The sequence below is a fragment of the Charadrius vociferus genome, unplaced genomic scaffold (assembly GCF_000708025.1).
Source record: "Charadrius vociferus isolate BGI_N301 unplaced genomic scaffold, ASM70802v2 scaffold514, whole genome shotgun sequence".
Classification (NCBI taxonomy): Eukaryota; Metazoa; Chordata; class Aves; order Charadriiformes; family Charadriidae; genus Charadrius; species Charadrius vociferus.
This window is the reverse complement of record NW_009648118.1, coordinates 2,268,681-2,292,553: the sequence shown is the minus strand read 5'-3', so window position 1 is coordinate 2,292,553 and position 23,873 is coordinate 2,268,681.

The window sequence follows — 23,873 nt, the reverse complement described above, 5'->3', positions numbered from 1 at the left end:
GATCCAGTCAGGCTCTTCTTGTGGTCTAAAGAACTGAGTGGGATTTCAGCACGTTAATCTTCTTTAGTTGCTACTTATGTGGCAAAAACCCAATAATTATGAGGTTCTCTGTGGTAGTTTGTTTTCTGTAGCAGTGGTGGCTGCAATGGAGATGCTGTATAGGGACTCAGTGGCGATTCACGTGGTGTTTTTCCTCAGAGTTGGAACAGGAGCAAGTGAATATCAGTATCATGTTTAAGGCATGTGTTAGAACATTGATCACCTGAGAACTTCAGGTATTCAGTCACATTTTGCATAAATTCTTGTGCTGCATAGAACTTAAGTTATGAGCCATATCAGGTCTGCATCGTTCTCTGGCTTGCATGAAAACTAAACATGCGATGTAAGTAAAACATTCAGTGCTGGCTTGTTTACATATTCTCAGAACATTAGAAAGAAGAGCATACTTTGTGGTCTTTGGTTTTGCTCTTGCTGACTTGCTAGCAGAAATTTCCTTGACAATAAAACAAATAGGTTAGAACAATCCCACAGTGGACACCAAAATTATTTAAATGCATACTTCTGCAGGAATGAGTTGTTCATAAATATGTTTTCCCATATGGAAAGTGTTGTGACTTCACAACTAATGTGTTCTCTTCTTTCTTTGTCAAGTATATTTTATTATCTTTTTAAACTGAAAGCCCTGCAGTGTTAGAGTAAGATATTGCTTGCCTCTTTAGCAACAACAATAATAATAATAATTTTATTTTGCTGAAGTGCATGACAGTCACATCAGGGCTTGAGTTCTTGGATGTTTTAGGCGAAGATCATAATGAAGGCTAATTTGTGATCTTCCACTGCCCTCCCTAAACACACACATACTTCCCAAAATCATACATTTGGATTTTAGAGCTTAGTGGGTTTGTAGCTCTGCCAATTACAAGGTGATTTTCATATATGACTTTTCTACCAGTCTTGCTTTTTGTTCATTTCTCCACTTCTGATTAGTTTTTCCTGCTCTTTTCTGAATGTCCAACCTCTGAAATTGTATTCTTTGTGGGAATTTCATTGACCAACTATTGCTGAGACTCCTTTAGATTTTCAAGACAATTAGAGGTTTTCAGGAGCTGAAAAGTAGATGTTGATGTGTCATTTTCTTCTCCTTATTTGTCCTGTGAAAATGCATCATGGTGGTAGAGCCTTATACTGAAAAATACCATGTGGTAGCAAGTTAACATGTGCTATGAGGTGTTCTGGTAGAGTGACTGTCTTAAAAGCAGAGAGGTATTCACTGTCTGATTTTTGCATGGTGAAGGGAGAAGAAACTGTCTGAGAGGGCAAAATCAGCCCTGTAACATACTTTCCCTAAATGAAGGAAATCTGTTCTAATTGTTTCAACATTTATCCCTTAGTGGGACACTGCTTCTGGGTATCCAGTCCAGAATTGTTTGCAGTCTCCCATGCAATGTCCAACTATTAAAAATATTTTATTAGACCATTTTAATTTATTACATGCATGTGCCTTATTCTGAGGCAACTAGTTTCAACATCAGACTTAATAACCCCGTTTTGTATTTCTAATAGTCCTGGACGTAAACTTTTATAAACCTTCCTGCAATTTTGTAGTACTCTGTAAAGCCTTCTATGGTGTTTAATTGCCTATATACTCCACTTCATTAGTTGTCTAAGCAAATAATTTTGGATTTGTAGTAAATAAGACTTTTTTTTTTTTCTATTTGACTGTTTTTCTGTCTTATCTGGCAACAGATGGGTTGCACTTAGTTCAATGAACCAGATGCAAAAAGAGCAGAATTTGCAGTAAAATCCTGTTGATGTTGCATTTTTATCCACACACAATAAATTAAGTCAACTTTCTGATTATGTAAAGCGAATGTTTACACTATTTCATTGTTACTGATTAAAATGCACCCACTACGCTCTGTGAAACAAGTAGCTTTCCCAGTCTGGATGGGCTCATAGGTATAGTTTGTGCGTTTCTTCCTGAAGCCGTGTCAGCATAAGCAGCTCTTGTGTTGTGCTCCGGGCTGCTGTCTCTTGTTCCTGCTTCAGTAACCATCCCTCTGTGCCTGCACAGCTGTTTGTGGTACTGTGCAATGAACTGGATTAGGAAATTAATTCATTTTTTTCCTTGGGATACTTTTGATTAAGGATCGGTTCCCTGTTCCAGTTTATCACATGGCCACACACATGGCTGTGCAGCCACAACTAGGGGATGGACTCAGAGGAAGGAATAGAATAAACAGTATGAGCTGCTTAAATTGTAGCACCGTTGGGAGAAAATCCAGCAAGCTCCACATAGCTGTAAAACATACCAAAATTTCTCTTATCCTCTCTAATTTTTGTCTTTCGTTCCTTTTAGACCATCATCTTTATTTTTTTACTGGAGAAAGCATGAGTTGCAGAAACTTGGGTCATAGGAGTGCTTTATCCCTCAAACTTTTGAAGTAAGTTTGGGCATTTAGAATCATGGTTTTCCTGCAACATAGGAACTCCTGTAGAGTTCAGTTCCATAGTTTCATTCCTTTTAATAAGAGCTAAAAAAGTAATACATTTTTGATCAAGAAGATGTCACTCACCAATTGCATTTTTGCTGCTGCTATCTCGTAGACTTGCTTGGTAAATGCCTTGTATGTGAAACTGTTTTTTTATGAAATATTTTGGATAATTCCTACTTTGCATCTGTTACAGCTTTACTATAACTGTAGTTCCATTACTGCATATTTGACCTGATTCTGATCTCGGTTTGGCATTGTAAATAGAGAATATTTCCTTAGGAACCAGTGAAATTACTGAAGCTGCAAAACATCCCACTTCTTTCTGCCCCTCACCCCAACACTCTTTTTTTTTCTAATTTGCATTGATTAGTGGGCTATTACAAGCTATCATAGTTGTTCAAAATTATCTTCTTGTGCTTGTTTATGAAAACATGTAATATTAAAGCACATTTGTCCAAACAACTGCTTAATGATTGGTACAGTCCTCCTGTAGAAGATGGTGAGTGGGATAAGTATCTTCCTTTAATCTAAATCAGGGAACAATGAAACCCGGTATTTTAGCGTGGTTGAAATCCAGCTAATAAAAGTGTGGGCTTCAATGTTCCATATGGTTTCTAAGGATCTGATAACAAACATTGCTGATAACACAAAGTCAAACAGTGAGTTGGTTTAATTGCAACTGTTTGAAGACGGCAGAAAGACAGCAGAAGCACAGAATGAAGTGAATGGTGCTCATAGTATTCCCTGGAGGGACAGCTTGGAGTTGGAAGTGGTGTCTGGAAAAAAGCCTGGAACTGTAAGCAAAGAAGCTCACTCCTTGTACTTTGACTCCCGATATGTTCAGGGAAACAGGACTCTGGAAACGCACAGCAGGGCATCTGAGATACACAACACTGAATTTCTCCACCTCACTGAATGAGATTGCAAACCCTTGAAAACAGATCGTATGAGTCAAAAGGGAAAATCAGTTGTTGGTGAAGCATCTGCTTTCTAGGGATACAAGCTTGCAAGTGCTATACATAGAACCTCCTGTGATGATAAACAAACCCCTTGAAAAATTCACGTGAAGACTGGAGGAAGACCTGAAACAGTGGTATATAGCAGTGCTATATACACAGTGCTACTTCTGTGAAGTGGCATTCTCACAACCAACCAGTGTGGCTGATGGCTTGAAAGTGGAGAACTTTTGCATTTCTCTTAGAAAATTTAGCAAGCAAGATTTCAGGAACAACCACAAAAAAACCCCAAACCCCAAACACAAAACTCAACTTGGGAAATAAATCTGTGAATTGGATAGGTTATAGATACTGTCTGCCTAAATGTGGAACTGGGTCAGCCAGGGAACTTGCATAAGGCTGAATATTTTACCACAGATTTCTACTCTAGGGGCCCAGGAGGGGAAAGGTTGGATTGCACCATCAGAAATACTGTAGCCCTTGACATTAGCTTTTTCTGTGACTGATACAGTTCTGCTGAAATTTATTTGGCTTGGTTCAGTATTGCTGGTAAATTGGGTAAATTACTGGGCAGAACAGAAAGATAACTTTTTGAGCACGGACTCTGAGGTAGGAGCCATTACAAGGAACATGTTTTCTTGCCTGAAGAGGCAAAACTTGATATTGTATCAGCCTTCAACAAATGGAGGAGTGGGATATGCTGCAGATCAAGAAGAGTGAAACTCCAGTGTTAAAATCCCACCCAGGGCTGCAAAATGTGAAGCAGTGTATACCGTGTGTTCAAATTGATGTTTCAGAATATGATCCTACACCAGGCTGCATAGTGAGGAGCAGCTGACTATCCTAAGCAGTGAAGAATGGAAATCACAAAAATGTTCCTTCCATTCTGTGTGAGTTGTTTTGCTGGCCTTTGGTATTGACCATTTGGAGAGGTTCTCTTCGTTCCTTGTGTGTGTCATTGAAGACCTATATCAAGAAAGCATGTCTGAACCTTCAGCCACTTCTGGGACCTTGCTCACTAGTTAAAATAATATGGCAGCATTGTATTGTGTTATAGACTATGGGAATTTAGCAATGTCATTTTGGAGAATTTCACAAATTAAGATCTTGGCTGATACAGTGTGGGGTTGTTTTTTTTTTGTTTTCTGTAGTGAATCTTAAGTTGGCAGGCAAGTCTGCATCCAAAGACCAAATGCTCCATAGAACAAACAAAGGACTGGTTTTGTATAAGGATAAGCGTGTTACTGTTTTGTGTCTGACTTCAGGCTTGTACAGTGTTACCAGTTTGCTTTTGAATCGTAAAAAGAAGATACTGCCTGGATGCCTGCCGCAGCCCATTTGCTATACTGAGACATAAACTATGTACTAAAAGGTATATGCCAAGCCCTTTGAACCAGGTGGACAGCTACCAGTAGGAAATTTGTATTAAAAGGGAAGCGGGAGAAGTCTGCTTACCAGTGATTTAGATAAGTGAGCCCTAGAATTCAGCAGTTCCTCCTACCTCAATTCCAAGTTCATGTATTAAGACCATCTCGGCACGTGGCAGGGATGAGCTTTCACAGCGGTCTCCTCCAGAAACTGAGAAAACAGCTGTGAAAACTGAAGACTGAAAAAAAAAAAAAAGTAAATAATCCCCTCCTATACAAATGCAGCCTCTGTAGGTTGCTGTCCTTGTCTTTCTCAGCTGCTTTTTCCTACAGTTTGCACTGAAATAAGAGTATTCACACTGAAATAAAGGCATGCTGAAATAGAACTTAGGAAGCATTTTCTCAGAAGCAAAGCAGAACTAATAGTGTCTATGTTACTTCTGTAGAAGCCTCATAGTTTTTGAATTTCAAATCAAGTAACTTGGAGTCAGAGGTTCATTTGGCATTCCCATCAGACAGCAAATGCCACATCAGGGTGCAGGGTGTGGTGTCAGTATTCAGTTCATTACACAGAACTTGAAATGAAGTAAGACTTAAAGTAACTTTTATAGCTGGTTTTCTCTAAATATCTCTATTTCCCTAAAATGTACCAGTAATGCTCCAAACTGAACAACTGACTTGTCCAAGTTTACTCAAAATGGATTTGTCTTTTGCAGGTGTTTCTGCCAGTGAAGAGATCAGATTTGATTCATGAGTCATCCACCATCTGCGCTGCTGCAGTGTAACATTCTAGACTTTAGTCTTGCCATTCAGGCTGTTGTGGCGTTTACAGGTTCTTAGCTTGCCTGACAGCTCTGCATTGCTTGAGAATAAACCTGTCCTTACTCAGAGTTATGGTTGCACCAAAAAGGAGTTTAAGTCTGTCATTTCTTTCATTTCAAGTCATTCATTTCAAGTCTGCAAGCGTTGCAGCTGGCATGGCCACCAAAAGAAGCAATGCCACTTGCCTACAGCAGTTTATCCTTCTCCATATGTCACCCTGCAGCAATGCTGGTACAGCAATTTGTGCAGCTCTGTAGTAAATTTTATCAGGAAATTCATCTGGGTCAAAATTGACTGTCTTTGTACCTACTCACTTACTGCGGCTCCATTCCCCAGTTTAATTAACTTTGCAGGCACAGAAATGTTTATGTTGGCCCAAAGGAAGAAGGCAGGAGGGAGCATCCAGTCAGTGTACACCACTTATTTTGGTGGAAATGCCAGCTTGAGGTGTTGGTTCAAATTATGCCGTAATTGCTGCTGAAGCAGTGGCAGCACAGAGCTTAGCTGTCTGGCAAGCACCTTTGCATTCAGGTGGGTTGGCAGATCAGCCTGCAGCCTTTGCAGCTGAGGACTCACTGTTTACCTGTGTGCAGCAGGAGTGTCTCCTCCAGCAAGTGGTGCAGCTCTGCAGGAAAACTTTTGGTGCTGGGGATTTGCTGACCGCACCGCTTATGGTTTGGTATGTGTGGGAGAACTGGGAGGACTTCAGCTTAGCTTTTGTCTGGTCCTGGGGATTTAACTAGATGTTAAGAGTGCATTAGGTGCTCTTCTGAAGCACATATTCCAATTTCCTTTCATCCAAAAGGATGGTTCAGGATTGCTCCATGGAGTGATACCAAAGCACAGTGAATGGTCAAGATGACTGGTAGAATAGTTCTGAAAATGTGCATCTGATCTGAAAAAAAAAAGGCAGTGTAAACATACCAAGGGTGACTCAGTTCTGCCTATACATGCTGCAGTCAGATCGTTGCATTGACTGCAGTATCGATGGGGTTTCACCTGTACATGACTCGTGTCGTTCTTTCACTTTGCATTTCAAAACTTGTTCTGGTGACAGTTCCGCAGCTAGTCCTGAACCAAGCATGTCCCACTGTTGCTCTCCAAGCTCTGAGACTGATGCACTCACTCTGCATTGATGGTAACAGTTGGAAAGAGAAATAAGATTCTCACACCATTTCATTACCTATCTCTACATTGGCAGTAGTCCATGAAAACCGAGCTAAGTATGGCACCATGAAGTTTAAGTCAAATACAAACTCTTCTTACTGGACTGTTCTTGGTGTGCGTATGTGCTCTGATGAAATTTAGTCCTCAAAGACAGGAATTTCTTATTCGAGACTGACTGTGGATCTTCAGCTGATGGAGCTTTGCCAAAAAGAGGGAAGTGTAAAGACAATTTTTGAAAGGGTTGGATTTGGTGCGTAATGGAAAATACTGGATCTGCATAACCAAAGAAGCACCAGAGAAAGAAACTTGGATGTAAGAATTTAGGCAGGAAACAATCCTATTAGATTCCACTTGGGCAAAGAGATGACTATTGAAAAAGTAATTCTGCAGGAAGCAGCCAGCCAAACTTGAATTGTGAGGTGAAAAAAAACAATTTCTGGCCTGAATCAACTGAACTGTGTTTGAAAGATGAACTTTACAAACTGTTTCCATTCTTGTTTGAAGGTATTAGTAGCAATGGCTGTCCTAGAGCTTCTTGTTGTTTTGACAGAGTCAGGAAAATTGGTTACACGTCAGTAGGAAGACAGATGAACCCACCATTCCACGTGCTTTACTTGTATTTGGTTGTTTTACCTCTACTTTTCTCATACTATTGATTTTTCGTACATTAAGCACTTGGACAAGCCTTGATTTTGAGTTGGGTGTTACTGCAGTATGAATAATTGCAGAGATATTTTTTATCTTAGCACGGCTGACAAGTTTTTTGTTTCACTAACTAGGACTCAAAGTGTATTTATGGAAATAATTTTGCCATGTGGCTACAATCTGTAGTAAATTCGAGTGCTTTTATAACAAAGCCCTTAATTTTGAAGGGATTTCAGTCTTTTTGATTATACGGAACTGTTTGAATTTCTGGATCAAGGATAAAGAATTAAGTATTTTCTTTTTCTTTTTTAAAGAAATAAATGCTGACTGTTCCTTCCCCTCCTGTTCTGGAGCTAAACCAGCTTGGCAGCACTGTTTGAACACGGTTCCAGTTAGACCAGTTTTGGAACGTAGTTTGGCAGGCCAAAATGGAGTAAGGCCAAAGTACATTAAAGCTAAGTTTTAAAACCTAATTCTAAGCTAAAATTGTAGCTGTAGTGAGAGAGAGTGATGTAAAACTCAAATACAATGTTTGACTCTTCCCTCACCTCCTTTTCTCTTCTTTCTCTGAGTAGTCAAACTGTGCTATGCTGCTAGAAACTGTTCACAAACTTCTCATGAATGTTACAGCTCTTCTGGCTGAGCCTCCGTCAGCGTGGATAGGAAATTTCGTAGTTAGCTTGTTCTTTGAGAAGTAGCTTGCTCTTTAATCATATTATCGTTAGGTAAAATTTCACTTACCTTAAAAATTAAGTTGTGTGGAGCCTATAGTACTGCAGATAACGGATCTTTTTCTTTGCTCTGTCATTTCTTGCAAAATAGATGAATCAAAGGCTCTTTCCATCTCCCTTGATACCTTCCAGTGTTGTACAAACACAGCTACTTTCAACTGCTTTGGTTTATCTGCTGTTGACTTTAGAAGTACAATTTGCAATATGAAAGGATGACTGCAGGATATTATTTTTAAAGTTTGTATAAAAGTGATTGTGCATCCTTTTTTCCCACAGTGAAAATGTCTAGACTTTTCTGAACCTTTGTAAAGCTGTTATCCAGACAAATTAGTTCCATGAATTTGAGCCACATCAACCTCAAGAATTATCCAAATAAATGGGGTCACCAAGTCATTTTACTCTTAGCTATAATACAAAACACGGTTTGTAATCTGAAAAGCTGACAGATATGAAAAGAAAATTGCTCATCAGCTACAGCCCAAATTTTTTCTTTCCTCTTTTTTTTTTTCCCCCCCAAACGGGAAGATTTTCAGTTCATCTGAGTGTTAAAAATATTTCCCAGCAGAGTGGGCCTTCTGTTGCATAATAATTTGGGCTGTCTCTGGGCATTGATAAGTTGCATCGAGCATAGATGTCACGAGGAATAATTTGTGGCTAACATCTAATACCAAGCCTAAGAGTAAGAGTCCATGTAATACCCAGTTATATTTTTAGGGAGGTGTTCAATTCATTTGAGGGTGGGGGGGTGTCATACTCCAAACTGTCAGTAGCTTCTCTTTGATCATTTATACTGTTTCAGAATTCATACCAATGCCAAAAATTAACTCCTCCATATCCATGGCTTCTCATCTGGTTTTGACTGCGCTTTCCAAATAGCCTTTTATCCAGCGTGCGCGTGTTGCTTGTGCTTTCTTTGTATGCCATATACTCAGTTTGATAAACTTTGAACAAAGAAATCCTCTGAACACTACTCATGTTCACTTAGAGTCCGTCTCCTCTCTTTTACACAAGCTTCTCCAAATGCGCTTTGTTTTAGTTCCAGGCAGTTAAAACCGTGAACATTATTTTGTTTGGTCTTTTGTCCTTTGTGGAATAAAGGGGAGAAGAAAAAAAAGTAGTACGAATAAATTGAGTTAAGCTAAGTTTAGGAACAGCCAGACTCATGGTTTTAAGTTTCCCCAGTTGAATGATACTTTCATGCTCTGATTATGTATTTTCTTTCTAAACAGTTCTTTCTAACAGGTTCTAGAAAGAACCTACTAGCAGAACACAACTTTAACCACCTGAAATAGCTTTCTGATGGGTTTGCTTTTTTTTCAGAATCTGCATTATAAAGCTTTAGGAACAGGTAGAATGAAAGGCAATATGAAATTACTTTAACTCTTGAAGGAGTCATGGCATTGTCATCACATCATCCCAGTGTGTATTTTATGGTGATAAGCATGCAATGGTAGAGTAGCTGTCTCTGCTTTCTCAGAGACATTTTCTGCCTGTTTGGGTGATGTATGTCTAGGTCATGACAAAATTTCTACTGTCACACACCCATGCAACTATCATAGCAGAGAGCAATGTTACATTTAAAAAATAAATAATGGGGTCTTTATTCTGAAGGAGTAGCTGTCTTTGATATGTTTGATCTCTGGGATCAGTAGCTCTACTGCATTTTTCTGTTTCGCTTGTGTTTTGGCTTAATAACTACACCGGTTACACCGGTTTCATATGAAACATTGCAGTCCAGTGCTGAGCCCACTGATGTCCTTCAAGAGTAAACCCATTTTTTCTGCTCTGGACAATTCATCCATTTGCTGTTGTCTGCTTTAAACATCCTTTTAGAAGTATTAGAAGTATTCCTGGTTTTTGCATAGTTGTCTGCAGCTGTGGTGGGTTTTGTAATTGTGATCAGAAAAACCCTCTTTTTAAGGTCCATTTTGAAGATAATGAATCAGTTCTAATGCTTTCCAGATTTTATCATTTTTCATTTCTCTTGACGAATGTAGGGACTTTCAGAGTAAGTGAAATATGTTCAACTGTAGCCTTGTGAAGTCTTAGCCTTCCTGCTTAGAACGCTACCTAGCTATATTTGACATGTAGAATAAGTTGCCTTGAAAATTTCAGAAGAAAAACCTATTTATGTTGCATGGCTAGAAGAACACCACTTTTCTTTTTCAGATTTTTACTCTCAGGGTTTTCAAACATTTCTGTCAACATCATGTCAACAAGAGCCTGTAGTCTGTCACCATCCAGTTCATCTTTAACGATAATTTGAGTGAGTTAGGATGACTACTAGGGCTACTGGAGAGTTACACAAGAGGAGGTAGAACCTCTACCATCATTCAGAGGTAAAGTAAATGCATATGTTTTTGTACACAACAGGCAGTCTTCTGTGGCAGGTTTCCATAAGTATCTGCAGTGCTATAGCAGAGTATCAGGTTTCATTGATTTTGTCTTCTATTGTAAACTTTTGTACCTGCAGAGTTTGGAAATAGAGAGGAGGTTAGTCTTTAGGGAAATCCCTGCCTAAATCAGATGTTGATTAATTCCAGGTGGGTCATAGGGTTGATTTTTACCTTTTGTTCTAGCAGGAGATTCTGCTGTCCATAAAATGATAGATTTTTAAAACTACATTTGGCCAGCACCAAAAACCATGTCTAATTTGTACACCACTGAAACACTGCTAGTAAGTACAGAGGCACTGCACGCTTAATCCAGAAAATTCTAAGGAGCTCCTTGCCCTTCATAGCCTTTTATCAAGACCCAGACTTCCTGCCTTGGAATTCCAAACTTCCATGCTATTTTGCTGCTTTAATTAGAGCTTGTTATTTGTATTTGCATTTGCATTTGTATTTGTATTTGTATTTGTATTTTTGTTTGTATTAAGTATACCAGATTGATAGCATTTGAGAAGGATATTTTTTTTAAAACTGTTTATCACCTCATACCAAATAACCTGAAAAAATCATGTTGTTATTAATGGATGAAGCATGGACTAGTAACTGCTGCGTTTTTCTCCTCTTTTTTCCCCTCTCTTTGCCAAGATCTGGATAGATAATGTTTTAGGTAGTTCAATACTAGGCATTGAATTCTGGATGCTTTGTTTGAGAAGCCTATGTAAAGTTTGTGAAACTGGAGTTATTTAGGTGCTTTGACCTATCATTTCTACACTTCAGTCAAGAAATGCTAAAGTACAGCAGTGATTTCAGTGATTTTCCTTCTGTTATCATCAAAGTGTTTCTAAATTTTTTTTCTTTTGATCATTAGAATGCTGTTAGATTTCTTTTTGGAATCAACACAAAGGCTTCTTAGCATAAAACTAGAAGCAATTTAAGATGTTTTAAATAACATTTTCATAGTGGAACAATTACTGTATCTCAGTAGTTTCCTGTCTGATGAATTGCTCTACTTTCATTCATCTAGTACAGTGCTCTAGGTTAAAATAAAAAAACAACAAAAAAAAACTCTTTAAATTTTTTTTTGAGGTAAGTTTTATTTAAATGAATACTTAAAATTGATTGTTTGAATATAATGTGTTATGGGATGGCTTTTGATATTCCAGTCTATTGAGGAAAATACTAACATTTTCAAATTGCTTTACTCAAGCAAATTTTCGAATTTATTAAGATGCTCATGGGATTCTTTTAACCTCTACTGAAACAGATGGAACTCTCTATTACTTTTTGAAGAACACTCATCACATCAGACCACCTTTCTCTTCTGGATTTTTCATGAAATCAGCACAATTGCAGCTAAATAAGGCAGTCAATAATGATGCATTCCCTGGCATCTCTCAGTACCTATTGAAGATCACGTATTGCGAAATTACAGTGACGTTTTGTCTGGGTCTCATATTACTGACAGTGCATCCAGTTCAGTTTTCATGATGGACTCTGGCACCAGCTGATATGTCTGAAAGTTTCTATTGGCATGTGATACTGTTTGTGCACTACTTCTGAAAAACAAGCTTAATATTTAGATGGATATGCATGATATCTCAGTGCTAGAAGAGCTACATTTTCATGAGAGGCTATAGTCAAAGGAAAGGATATTTGGATGAAAAGATGTCACAGAATCACAGAATGGTCAGGGTTTGGAAGGGACCTCTGGAGATCATCCAGTCCAACCCCCCTGCCCCAGCAGGGTCACCTACAGCAGTTGCACAGGAACACATCCAGGTGAGTTTTGAATGTCTCCAGAGAAGGAGACTCCACCACCTCTCTGAGCAGTCTGTTCCAGTGCTCTGCCACCCACAAAGTAAGGAAGTTTTTCCTCATGTTGAGATGGTATTTCCTGGGTTCCAATTTGTGCCTGTTGCCCCTTGCCCTGTCGCTGGGCACCACTGAAAAGAGTCTGGGCCCATCCTCTTGACACCTACCCTTTAGATCTTTTTAAGCATTGATGAGGTCCCCTCATCAATGTCCAGGCCACTCTAGTGGGTCCATAAAAGATTTTAAGATGAGACTCTGTTCTTTGAATATAATAATTTAAGAAGGCAGAAAAGAATGATCATTTGAACTTAGTACGTATGTGAAATGTGAAAAAAAAGGCCAAGATTAAAGGGAAATGGAAGAAAATAAATGGAAGTTATAGGAGTTTGAGCACAGGGAACATTTGGTTCTGCTTCAGCCTCTTCAGCTGCTCGAAGCTGGAGTTCTGCATGAGAAATGCACATGCAGTGCTGGCTGCGCTTCTAGAGACAGAAATAAAGGAGCAGTATTTTGACAACTGTATGACAAAGTGGCATTTTCTGAAGGCCAGTAAAGCAACGCATAGGTGAAAAAGGATCTTAGCCAAGGTATGCTTGCTGACAAGTTGATTATCGTTTAAACTAGCTAAGAATTTTTTTGGATTAGGCATGCAGGATTTTACACCGTTTATCTCAGTTTTATATAACAAAATTCATTCTATGAGTATCTCTTGCTAGTGTAGAACAATTAAAGCTTCATGTTTTAATAGTGTTTCTATGAAGAACGGGTAATTATTCTTTGTCCCCAAAATTGCTTGCATTTTTGAAACAAATGCCGTTTGCAAATGGTACTAGCCTATTAATCAGATTCAATAAACATCAGTAAGTCGGTGAAATATTCCATATAGTACTAGTAGGGGATGTGGTGGTATTTCAGAATTAGAAGTCATTTCTATGGCATTTTACCACCCAATATTTTATGCACAAGGGGTTGTGCGTATTCTAGTTACTCTCTTAAACAAGAAGGGATTGGATGTCAGCAGCTTTTTTCAAGCAGTTGGTAAAATGAGATGTCCTTCCTGGCTGTAATTTCCCACGAGGTTACCCTAGATCATGAGCAACCTGTTCTCTGGGTTTGGCCCTTGAGATAGCAGACCAGTCCGGGCCACCTTTTTCTCCTGGGGCAAGTAAGGAATTGTTTGTGGCCAGATCCTGCCTCTGCACAGACGGGCACTTTGAACTCAAGTTGCTGCCATTGCCTCCAGAGCTCATGAGAAAGTGAGGGAGGAGGACAGTTTTATTCCAAAATTGTGATCCAGCCATAATAACAATGAAGGCTGGGCCACCCAGAAATAAGCTTTTTGCATGGTAGACGCTGAGAAGCTGTCCAAGAAATACTGTAGTTTGCACTCGAGCACACACACAAACCCACATACACACACAATATGTGGAAGGGTATCTCTTTGTTGATAACTGGTCTAGTTATTTGCAGGGTTTGGACTTTTGGGGGTCTGGCTTGTGCATTTGGGGTGGTTTTTTTAGCAAATAGAATTGGCTGTACGAGGATCTAGTGTTTTACGGGATTTTCCCCACAGCTTATTCACAGCATGGCTGGAGATGAGGCTAATTTTTGCATACGTTTAGAAAAAGCAATTGATTTCAGAACAAATAAGGGGAGGAGTATCTTGTTTCACTGAAATTAATGGATGATAAAAAAGAAGAAAGATGTGAACATGCAGTTAAAGAACAAATATGAGATAATTCGGTAACTCAACGTGCTTGATGTTCTCTGTTGCTAATGTTCCATATATAATGTTAGAGGATGTTTGAGGGAATTCATCATTACCTGTGTGACACCCCCTGACCTTCTTGGTCAGAAGTTGAGCATGCCATTCAGGATCATTGAATGTGGCAAGGGAGGAAAGTGACTGAGGGGAGGAGGTGGTATAGAATGTTTATCGAGAAGTTCTGTGTTCACTGAAGATAGAACAAAAAGTTATAAATTTACGGGGCTTTCTGTTGCCACAACAGAGTGAAATCGGAAAACTGGATTTCCCCTGATCTTCATGTGGGGGAAGCGATGGGCTGTCCCAACCACTTTCCAGTTGCTGTGTGATCCAAATTACCCTGAAAACACATTTGTGAGTAATTTATTGTAACTAGTGCATCGGTTGGTACTGCAAGTATTTTACTGCACGCAACATTTATGAGGTTTGTTCCTCTGTGCTGTTTGGTAGCCTGTGAAGTAGTTTCATAGGTACAATAAATGCAATTTAACGCTCAAATGACTTCTGATCTTTATGAGAAGAATAGCTTTCTGGAAAAACTGCAGAACTGCTAAGCTGCTAGCTTTTCCAATACCCTACAGACAATTTATATTGAAGAAAACGTTTCAAGTAAAGAACCATCATGCTGTCTGGCTGGGAGTACAGATACAAACATGCATACCCACAAGTTGGGCTTTGTCTGGGATGTTTGTGTTATTCCATATGTCATTTATTATTTTCAGAATATTCATCATTTTATGAACTTACGCTTGTGCTGTCTTACATGGTTTTTTTATGCTCTGCTGAAACGACTCTTCTGCTATTGCTAAACTTGTTCTGGATTGATACCAAGAGAAGATCTGGTTTCTTCAGGCAGACTTGCCAATGTTTCAGGCTTTATGTGTTAAGTCAGATCTGCATAGATCTGCGAAGCAGCAGACTTCATCATGGTTATGCAACTGTCATACATAGCTGTGATTTCATTAAGATACAGAAGGATACTTATGTCTTAAGGGAAGTTCACAAAGGGTTTCCTATGTATCTTCAGAAGATGCTGAACAGAGCCTTGCTGTCTGGCTGCCATGCTCTGTAATGTGACAAGATGGAGCACTCCAGCCTGTGCAGGTGTAAGCTCTCTGGAAAGCTGCAGAGCACGGTTAGGCTAACGTGGGGTCACTTCCCATACCTGTTGCTTGGCCACTTGGAAATCCGTGATCTAGATCCCAGTGCGTGACTAGCAAGGTCAGTGTTGGGTTTTGCTGTGTCTTGAAGTCTTGGTCATGTTTTACTTGTGAGATGTTACACGCAGTCAAGCTATTTGTTGACTTGCTTAAAAATACCGAGAAATTTGAAAACCTTTTCACAAAATTACCCAGTTGAAGGTTATAATGTTCTTCAAGCTTGTTCCTGATGCATTAAATGTAGTGGTGCTATTTAAAGCCACGAATGAAAAGGGAACTCTCTGGCATTAGTTGCCTCAGTTATAAATAATGTTAGATGTTAGAATTTATATGATCTTGACATGGACAGTGTATATTCAGAATGTCTGGCTGGAGCGTCTACATTTAATGTCAAAGGGTAATGCTCTGTAACAAGGTTGCTATAGTGACTTTGCAGTGATTTATTATTTTGGGGATTTCATGTTTGAAAGAAGTGGTGTTTGATTCTGCAGGATGCAGAAAGTACGCCCAGGGAATGTGGGGTGGTCTTAACACCACTAACTTCAGAACACAGAATGCTGTTTAACACTTTTGGGATTGAGCCTTGCAGATGGATCTTATTTATATCGTGTGAACTAACTATTTCTGTTTATGTTGTTTTGTATTGTTGTGACATATAAGCCTGAAATAAATCACAGCAGTGCACTTAGCACACTGGTTCTGTCTGGTGTGAGTGATATCTGCCAGTGGTGTTGGGCACGTCACAGTTCCATTTTCACACAGAATGGAATCAAAATACTTCACGGATTTAATATTTAAAGTCCCGTACAGATCCAGCAATGGATCCTACTTTAAATACTCTGCCGTTATTTCAGAGCAATATTTGGTTGCAAAGGAGATTTGTCAAAACCTTTATGTAAGACTCTCTTAAATTAATTCTTACCTCCTTTGACTTAAGAGAAATGAAATATGGAATATAAACAATGTGTGAATCTAATTCTTGGATTTCTGTAAGCAAGAGAAAGCAAACTTGGCTTTTAAAAACTGTTATAATTGGCAGATAATTAATATATACTTCATTTTGAATGTTCCATTCTGAGAGAGTTGTGACACCTTGATTAGGTGACCTATTTCTTTTTTTTTCTTTTAATCCCTTTAAGATGCATATTTTCCATATGCCATAAAAAGTCATATAGAAACAAGTAGGATATGTAATAGGAACACCTTCCCTTCCCTTGTTCCGTGACACTTCTGTAAGTGAAGCTATTTCCAATATCATCCGTGGTTTCTTTTAGTTTTAAGTTAGATACACTCATTCTTTCTCTCTCCAGTTTCTGTTCTTATTACCTTGGTGCCCATAGAAAAAAGGAGAAAAGTCCACTTTTTTATATAAAATTGAGTTATTGTAAACAATTTTCAATTAATTGATACAGAAAATTAACTGCACTGTTTTTTTTCTAAACAAAAAGACCACCTGGAGCCTATTAGTGTATAGTGCACGGGTCAAATGGGCCAAGAGGTGCTGTGACCTAGGGATGGGACTGGGCAACCTCAACAGAGCCAGAGTCCCTGATGCTGATACCACTTCTGCTACCAAACCAGCCAGCTGAGGCTGGGAACGGAGGAGAGAAATTAGGTGAATCATTAGTTCTTTGGTTAATTTCAGTTCTTATGCCATGAAATCAGGCTACTTTTTGGGCTGTTGAGCTGTTCCCTTTGTGGTTCCCCTGTGGAAGTGCACAGCCAAAGCCATTCCAAAAATATATAGGCTTTATAGAAATTTTAGAAGCCACCTCCAGAGTTTAGGCATGTGAAAGGGCTCTCATGATTTGTACTTTAAAATCAGTGGCTAAGTCTCTTAGGGAATCATCGGCTTTTGTGCAAAGCAATACCATCTTCAGCAGGGAAAGGGATTTAATTTTGATCCTGAAGTCATTACTCATATCTTCCTAGCAGCACAGAAAAAAAAATAATCCAGGATTGTGTTTGTAAATGCTTCTTTAGTAGTTTGTCAGGGTTTTATTTTTTTTATTTCATCTGGTTTTGAAGAGGACAGAATAGATGGAATTGATCTGATGTAAGCTTGTAAGAGGCTTTTGCTTATGTCTTACACAAGAGGCTGTCATGGAAACTTAGTAACCATGGGGTGAGAGGTAAAGCCCTGTTACTGATTAAAAAACAGCTTAAAAAAGAGTAAATAAAAACAGCAACCTTCATATCATTTTGGCAAGCATTTTCCGGCATGGAAAATAGTTGTTAATGACATACTTCAGGGATGATGTAGAAATGGAGTTAATAGAATTTTTGTGGACAAAATCATTTTTTATAGGAAAACTGAATGTTCATTAAAGATGGTAACTGGAAAGATTTCCCTTTTTTGATACAGAAAAAAACCCCCCACTTTCAGCCTTTCCAATTGAAGGATTTTTAAACAAAAAACCAAACCAAAACAAAAAAATCAACTCCCCCTTACAAATATTCCTGCAACAATAAAAAATCCAAGTAAATTGAGAAAAGAGATTATTTGGCTGGGGGAAAAGAGTAAGTTGAAGGATGACAGTCCTACATTATAGGACTGGGAAACAAATTTTCAGTTGATTAATTCAGGTAACGAAGAAAGTGATAACTAGAACAAGGCAACCTTAAAAAAACTATAAAGAAAACACATTCAAAACAGCTAAAAAGGTACTATCTTTGTAAATAATGATATAAATCTTAATAATAAATAACTTGGAGCCCCATTATTTGGGTAAAAAGCTTGGTAAGGTTTTATTTTAAAGTTTTGAGATTTAAATGCTATTTTAAAATGGCATTTGCATTTACACAGGCTAGAATATTCACTATGAGATGTGCCTAATTACCTACCTAAATTGCCATTGGAAGAAAATATACATGTTCAGTATTATGTTACCACACATTTGGCTCAAACCTGGACTGTTGTCAAAAATGGAATATATGGGTTTTCTTTTTTAAGTTTGCTTCGTTTTGAGATGTTGTTAGTTCCATCAGCCTTATGTAAAAGCACAATAAGATGTTATCCAATAGGTTACACCTCAAAAACTGCACAATTTCTTAACGTTTTGTTTTCTGGTAGATCTTTCTTCTTAGTCTCATTGAAAGACCGCTTGAAACGTCATGCCTCTGATGAAGAAGTGCTCTTATGCCTCAACTGGCGTGTGGTGCCTTCCTCATGCTCCTTCCCAAGCTGCAGTATGGGGCCGCATCTGATGCTCCTTTCCCAGGTCCCCGGGGAGACGCGAGACCGCTTCATTTCAGTCTTGGCAAGACATGGCATTGCACTTTATTTTCAATTGCAGATCAAGTGTTAATTTTAACTTTGATTTTCTTGGCTCTTCCATGTATACTTTACAAACTTTTCTATCTAAATTTCCTATTTATATTTATCCTTTATTCAAGGTGTGGATTGGGGCCAAAAAAGTATGTGTGGACTTTTTTTTTTTCTAGAGAGTATGGCTTTAAATAGTTACGTTCCTTCTCCAAGGCTTCTCCAAAGCTCTGATTTTAGACTTGGGGACCAGCAGTATGAGTCAGCACTACAAACATTTTCTTTAGACCCTTGGGAATATTTGGAATTCAACAAATGATAGCTTGTAGCTGCTTGGAACATGCTTAATATTAGGTTAAGTGACTCATTCCTGGGTCAAAATAACTAGTAGGAATTTGTGCCAATGTAGCTCTTCTTCTTGTTACATATGAAATGCAGGTTAGCAGGTTTATTCTTCATGCCTGATTAGTCTAATAGTATATGATTATTTTTAATATGATGTATTACGTTCCTCTTACAGAAGGTCAGGATTTGAGGTATTTTTCTTTCTAAGTACAAAGTGAAAGAGAATTACTAAAGGAAAGTTGAGAGACTTGGTAAGTGATTATTTTAATCTGTACAACATTCTGTAGGAACTGGTTTCAAACTAGTTTCAGTGATCTGCTTAAACCGTGAGAAGCAATCTAAAATAACTATATTAATATTTTAATAATTAGGAAGCTCTTTATAAAGTATTGATTGTAATTTATTCTCTTCAGAAATTATCCTGTCATAACACTATAGAGATAGCCTACATTACTGTTGGGCTTTACATAGATTCTTTTTTTCTCTTACATGTTGAGGATCGTCTTATGTAGATTAGTACATAGATTGTACTAATTTTATTTTTTTCTGGTAACCTGGATTTTTATTCTCAGAACCACTAAAATGCTAATTATTTTACTTATCTCAGCATAGAAAAGATTCTTGCTGGCACTTGATGAATCCTTTTATGAATATTAGTGCATCTCAAATCCCATCAGAGTTGCACAAACTGTACAAACCATGTTGTGTTTTTTTTTTTTTCTTGTGCGTGTCAAAAGTTATGTTTTGTTACAGTTGGCTGCAAAGTCCTGCCTTCCAAGGCAAAAGCAGCACACGCTGTGCAGAGCACCGTCGAGGGATTGCAATGGTTCACTAAGGCCCCGGTCCTGCAGCACTTTTGTTCATGTTTAACTTCTGTGCGGTATGGGTAGTTATATGGGCAAGCGCATGGATATGCTTTTGCAAAGTTAGCACCTCTAGTTACGTAAAACTCCACAGCTTTTTGGCCCGTAGCTGCGAGGCAAGCGAGACGAGTCAGAGCCAACAGCAGAGCAGCTTTTCATCAGTTTGTCATTGGGGCTTCTGCAGTATCTTGTTTCAGTCTGTGCAAGAGTTTCACAAATTAGTGGGGTGCTTTTTTTTCTTTTTTAATTTAAAATTCTCTGAGCGTGAATTTCTGCCTAACTCTATGAAAACATGTTCATACCTTTCTGATGCTATAAGGGAAAGCCTTAAAGGAGGCTTCCATAGGAAAGCAAAATAAATATGAAAGTTTCCTCTTTCAGTTCATCTTTCTAATGCGGTCAGCTGTTTCATGGCAAGAAGAGAAATTCTGATCAACTTCTTTATGGAAAGAATGTGCTGTGAAAGTCCTTGGGGTATGCAAGTCAGAGAACTGTTGGATGAGGCACTTTAGATTAATCCAAGCTTGATATAGTTGCTAAGGAGTAGAAAAGAAGTCTCTAAAGCCAGGACCTAAGCTATGAAGTAATGTTGTTGCTCCAAACACAGTTGGATTTGTAACTGGAAACAATCTGGGAGCCAAAGTGGACTACACTAAGTGGACGTACCACAGCTCTCTTCTGGAGAGAAGCAAGAATTTCCTCCAAGAGGGAAGCTGGGTATGCTGTTGCAGGTAGCTGCCTCCAGACAGCACTCTGTATGCTCAGTCTTGTCCGGAGTGCCTCAGATCTGGTGTCCTTCACTGGTACTCCACCAGAACCGGTACCTTCACAAACGCCTCTCTGATGCTGCTGTGTCACACACCCTGAGACACACAAATACACCTTTCTCTTGAATCTATGAAAGTGCCACTCCGCTGGGTGGCAACATGGTCTTCTTGTAGTTCCGAGTATGTGTGACTGAAAACGCAAAAAACTATGGATGTCCATAGGACCTCTGAACCAAACGCTACGTAATGGGGACATACTGATCTACCTGGCAGCGCTCTAGATCTAAGCAGGACAGATGCAAGCGATTTCATTTCACCAGCCAGTGTACTCCCTGCCTCTTGGCCAGCAGCCAGGGACGGTTCTAGGTTTGAATGCCTTTAGCAGCGTACCTGTGTGTTCCTGTTCCCAGGATTAAGTTTTAGAAAGTCAAATGAACCACAACAGTGCAGCTCCTATCTGTCTTTGTAACGATCCATAAATATACCAGTGTTTCCAGATATTAATTGTTATCACAGCCAGGTAATAGCTGTGAACCAGAAAGTGCACTTGCAAGTGACTTTCCAGCCCAACGGTTGTCAGAAGGGTTTCTACTTTTAATTTAAAGAATGAGGATGAAATTTTGAACCGACTTATACAGCCCCTGAAGGATTTGAACTTTAAGTGTCTGTAACAAATCTGTACCATAATAAGGTCAAGAATAAAAATGAAGAGAGGCAGAAAGCAAAGAGGGATCTGGTTAATACTAAATCTGACTTACTGTAATCTTGTTTCTGGCCTTTTCCATAAAAGGAAGATCCACCTCTGAAGAGGCAACCCCAGAGGAGCTGGTGCCTCAGAGTTAGAAATGGTACCAAAGACAGTTTTGGAGATGCTGTGGTTGCATGGATGAATGAGTAACTGTGCTCATTTTCCAATTTTCAGTGAGATGTACTAGAAGTGGAATTTTGCAAACTCTAGAAACCTGTGCACTGGATTGTTTTATGTTGTAAATTAGATAAAGTAGTTTAAATATTGCCATTGTTATGTATATTGTGGCAGTTGCAATCAAACTTAAACTGGATAAATGATTCGTGTGGGTAGATTTCCATTTTGTTTGGGGAGTAAATCCATGTAACAAGTAGCGATGGTGCTCTACTGTGAAATAATAACAGAATGGGTATTTTTTTCTTCTCAATTGTGCATTGAATAAATTGAAAGAGTGCTAGAGATTACAATGGGTAGTAAAAAAGATATATTTCTTGAGGGAAAGTGTGAACAATCCTTGTGTTGTGGTTGTGTATTGTTGGAAGAGGAAGATTTAGTCCATTCTGTCGTTACTGTCTGCTTCTTCCTGTTTCCTAATTCAAAGTCCTTAGTTTGAATCAAATACTGACCCCAATCATATAATTTGCAACTTTACTGTTGGCTTCGGTCTGACTAGGTTTGTGTGTTTAATACCAAGAATTGTTTGTCTTGCTCTGTGAATATGACAACATGTCCTGGATGGCTCTGTTAATTCAGCACAGTGCAGAAGGTTTTGAAATGTGTGTACATACAAACGCAAACAATGTATGTATATGTAATGTCCATGCAATATTTTATAGGTGTTTTTTAGATACTATAGGAAGAACTATGATTATAGGGAATTAATGTTTACAAAAATGCAAATTTGAAATTAAACTACTTTCTTAAGCTTGTTCTACCTTCTTGGAAATACAGAATTCCAATTCCCCTACTTAAATTTGGGCCCGTTCTCCTGCTGTCACCACATTTATATGGTCTGCATAGTCTTCCGTTCTACTGGCACATTTAGAAAATAGTTGACAGTAGTTGTCAAGGCTTGCTTTTTTGTTTGGGTGTTTTGGGGGTGGTTGGTTGTTGTATTTTGTTTTGTGATGGTCTGTTTTTGTTTTGGTTTTTTTTTTTCCCTTTGGCTTGCTGAACTGTCTTTATTAATAATTAACAAAGCCACTTGGGGATTATTTATATATGGTGATACACCAGACAGTGGTTCCAGCTCCAGGAGTGACATAAATTCATAGATCAGCCCAGTACAGTGCATCATCATTATCCTGGCAGGAGTCTACCAGAAAGTGGTTGAAGCAGAACTGCAACACCAGGCGAGCCTCACACTTGGCTCTCTTTGGTGTGTGCTTCCCTGATACTGTGGGGAAGGTGTGCCTGAGAAAGCCTCGCTTTTTCAAGTCAAGTAGAAATGGAGTCTCTGTATTCGGCAGATTATGAAGCAATTACAGCTTCTACTTCTTGTAGAATCGATAAATCACTTAATTTATGCATTAACAACAATTCCTAGTGGATCTACGTGGTTGGAAATGATTCAGAACTGGCCTTGAGGGTGTTAACTAAAATCCACATGAGTAATTCTCAAGTAATTCTCAAGTAATTCTCAAGTAATTCATGGGCTTTCTAGAGAGTGATGGTTTGGGAAAAAATGCCTGGATGTTGTCATGGTTGAGAGTGATGCTCCTTAAAGGTAATTTCCTTATATATCCACACAAGAATCCTAACCTGTTTAGCAGCTTGCACCTCTAGCATAACTTCTTGTTTCTGTCTTCTGACCAGGTACTAACTCCAAAGAGGTAAAGTCTGTGTTTTAACAAGCATGAGGTCAGCACGAGGGGAAGAATGAGTATTGTTATCATTAGAGCGTCAATGAACAAGACCTTTTCTCTTTACACCTTTTTGCACTTTAAGGAAAGAATAGCCTTGGATAATATGTCTCGTGGTCTTGAAATACCTCTGTGAAGCTCACTCTTCTTGGAGGCATTTCTCCTTAGATCTGGGAGAGCTGAGGAAAGGTTATCATCATCCCTTGTGTGTGGCTGGGGGAAGGCAGAGGAGCCTTCTGTCCTCCTGCAGCCCTGGCAGACGTTACGCTCAGGGAAAGCTAAAAGCTGAGAGCAAGTTGCTGGGGGCTGCCACACTGCACGTGTTTTTGTCCATATTTTCTTAGGAAAGACTTTTCAATGTTGAAAAGCGTAGGGCTTTTCTCAGCAAGAGTCATATTTTCAGTGTTCTCTGAACAAAAAAGAGATATTGAAACGCAAGTGTTTTACGGGAAACAATATGCCATGAATAATGTTGACTGGAAATGCTACTACATGTTTGGGGTGGGGTTGTCTGCCATTGGAAGTAATAAAAATACAGCTGTATATTATCCATTGGGGTTTGGTTTATTCTGGAAGCTAATTTTTAAGAAACTGAGGGTTATTTATTGGTTGTGTCACAGGAATATTTGGACTGTTCTAATTCCAGTCTTCAGCATTTTTACATTTCAAGCCATATAAAGGAGAACAAGATATACGGTGCGTCTACCCCAGTT